Source organism: Sparus aurata, chromosome 15 (assembly GCF_900880675.1).
Source record: "Sparus aurata chromosome 15, fSpaAur1.1, whole genome shotgun sequence".
NCBI classification, from domain to species: domain Eukaryota; kingdom Metazoa; phylum Chordata; class Actinopteri; order Spariformes; family Sparidae; genus Sparus; species Sparus aurata.
In genome coordinates, this window is record NC_044201.1 from 30,834,728 (window position 1) to 30,837,550 (window position 2,823).

Here is a 2,823-nt window from a genome sequence, read left to right on the forward strand (position 1 = left end):
GTGTGTGTGTGGTGTGTGTTGGGTCTCTGTGTGTGTGTGTGTGTGTGTGTGTGTGTGTGTGTGTGTGTCTCGTGTGGTGTGTTGTGTGTGTGTGTGTGTGTGTGTGTGTGTGTGTGTGTGTGTGTGTGTTGGCTCTCCCTCACATGATGGAGCAGAGAGGCCCCGGAAACTGACTGAATGGTTTTATCTCATCCAGCTTAAGTCCTGGATAGAGACCTGTGTGTGTGTGTGTGTGTGTGTGTGTGCGTGTGTGTGTGTGTGTGTGTGTGTGACAGCTTCACTTTATAATCTGGTGGATTTAAACTTTTTGTTTGATTTTTCCTCGTTTAACTTTTGATCACATTTATTTTTTCCAGCGTCAGTTTTCAAGGTTTAATGTTCAGAATTAAAAATCTATTTAATTGTCTTTTGCAAAACATTTATAAGTTAACTCAAAGTAAATGTATCGTCATGGCAGCTACACGACTTTAATCTGACTCCAGATCAGTTCAACAGATTTCACATCTGCACGTTCGAGTGTCGTCAGCTTTTATTTTGTAGGAGAGGCGCTCAGGTTTCTAGGACAGGCTTTTATTTTTGTGTCATTATCGACTCTTCTGATTGATCCGTGCTCCGGGCTGTGTGTGTGTGTGTGTGTGTGTGTGTGTGTGTGTGTGTGTGTGTGTGTGTGTGTTGTCAGCCCATTGGCTCATTGAATTTATCAGTGTAACCATGGCAACCGCTAAATGCATTTAGCAGTCGACCTTCTCAGCTAACCTGATTAGCGGGAGCAGAGGGAGGCGCTGACTGTCCTGCGGTCGGACTCACAGGATGCTCTCTCACGTTCGGTCACCAGAATCTCTGACCCGCTTCAGCCCGGCAGAGCCAGCAGGACTTCATCTGGCCCGTGTGCCGGTTCTCTGCCCCTCCCTGCCTGCAGCAGAGGTTGTGGGAGTGGAACAGGAAGCTCAGCGAGTGTGTAAAACTGTTGAATGTGCTGCCGCGATGCTTCGTCCCTCGCTGTGATTACAGAGAGAGGCTGGAGTCAGCGGCTCTTTGTCTCTTTGTGAGCGCTCACAGACGTTTGTCATGTGTCACTTTGTCTTTCTCATAACAAAGCTGACGCAGGAAGAAAATAACACGTCTGTAACAATCACTGTCAGAGCACAGAGGACTCGACAGGAAGGGGACGCTCCTGTAGCTGAGAGTTTAACGTGACGGTCAGATGACAGAAGGTCACCTGAGACCCGCCTCATCCTCACTGGACCTGCTCACACCTGACAGCAACATCCAGAGTGTTTTCACACAGAGACAGAAAGAAGTTCATGTACAACATTTGCAGAATTTATAAGAAGGCACTTATGATTTAGAATTTATCATAGATAGTGTTTCATAATGTTTATAAAGTTTTACGCTTCTCAGCATCTCCTTAAATTAGCTGATTTGTTAAGGGAGTCTGGTGAAATTGTGGTTAATAGTCAGCTTCATGTTCTGATTTAATGCTGAATTTAAGAGAAGGCACCACAGATGTAGAATTTATCATAAATAGTGTTTGATGATGTTTATAAAGTTTTACTCTACTCAACAACTGCTTAAAATAGCTGATTTGTTAAGGGAGTCTGGTGAAATTGTAATTCATAGTTAGCTTCATGTATTACATTTAATGCTGAATTAAAAAGAAGGCACCTATGATTTAGAATTTGTTGTATATAGAGTTTTATAATGTTTATAAAGTTTTACGCTACTCAACAACTCCTTAAATAAGCTGATTTGTTAAGGGAGTCTGGTGAAATTCCGGTTAATAGTTGAGGTCATGTTCTGATTAAATGCTGAATGTAATAATTAGTCGAAGCCGTTTCACAAAGTTTGTTGAGTTTCTCAACACACTCGACAACTCTTAAAATCACTACATTTGTTAAGGGAGTCTGGTGATGTTGTGGTTACATTTACATTAAATATAACGTAGGCTGTTCATGTACGTTACTGTTATTTTCTCTTCCAGGGTTTTTGTCTGTCGTTGTTGTTTGTTTCTCGCTTCACATCCTTACAGACTCTATAAAGACGTAGTTGAAAGCATCAGTACAGAATCGGCGCTGTTGGATTCATGTTTCTGGTGTCTGTGTTTCTGTTTTAGTGAATATTCTTTATTTTAATCTATTGTCACTAAATCAGACGTGATTCAAACCCAGCACAGCGTGTTGGAGATGAACGCAGCCTGTTACCTCGCAGGAAAAGTGTTTTTATGAAACACGTGAGCGTGAATCAAACCGCCTACATCTGCACTGCGACAGGCCCGGTATCCGTCCCGTCCTCTCACACCGGCGCTGACTGTCCCTCCGGCTCTGTGTGGACGGCTGTGTTCTGGCGCTGTTTGAGCGGGATGGTGTCGGGTCAGATATCTGCTGCTGCCCTACATGGCGGTGTGTGTGGCCTACATTACACTGCAGAGAGGAGGCTGATGGATGACTTCCTCCTCCAACACACACTCACATGTCCTAAATATACACTCACACCTGTGTGTTGTCTTTAAAGAGACACTACAGGGAAGGTTGAGCCGACCTTGGACAGGAAGTGTGTGTCACACAGACGCTGCATCAACACGAGGAGGCTCAAAAAACCAGCCATTTATTGTCGAGTCGGGTCTCAGCTTAGAGAAAGTTCTGGCTGCAGAACCGTGTGAGGTGGGACGTGTTGTGCTCGTGGGGAGTTGAACCCGACATTCAGATCTCTGCAAAAGAAAAGATAATGTTGTCGTGCAGTTAGCGTGCAGCTGCTAGCTCCGAGGTTGTTGTTGTTTCTCAACGCGACGTGGATTTAAAAACGGTCACATGCAGATGGAGTATA

At 44.3% G+C, this 2,823-nt stretch overlaps 1 long non-coding RNA gene across 1 annotated transcript; it reads left to right on the plus strand.

Annotated features, from left to right (window-relative positions):
• The first annotated feature begins 687 nt into the window (after window positions 1-687).
• On the plus strand, window positions 688-1,413 carry LOC115596976 (uncharacterized). The gene is made up of 2 exons (XR_003986986.1): window positions 688-886; window positions 925-1,413. It is a non-coding gene; the product is annotated as an uncharacterized LOC115596976 (long non-coding RNA).
• Window positions 1,414-2,823: the final 1,410 nt, after the last annotated feature.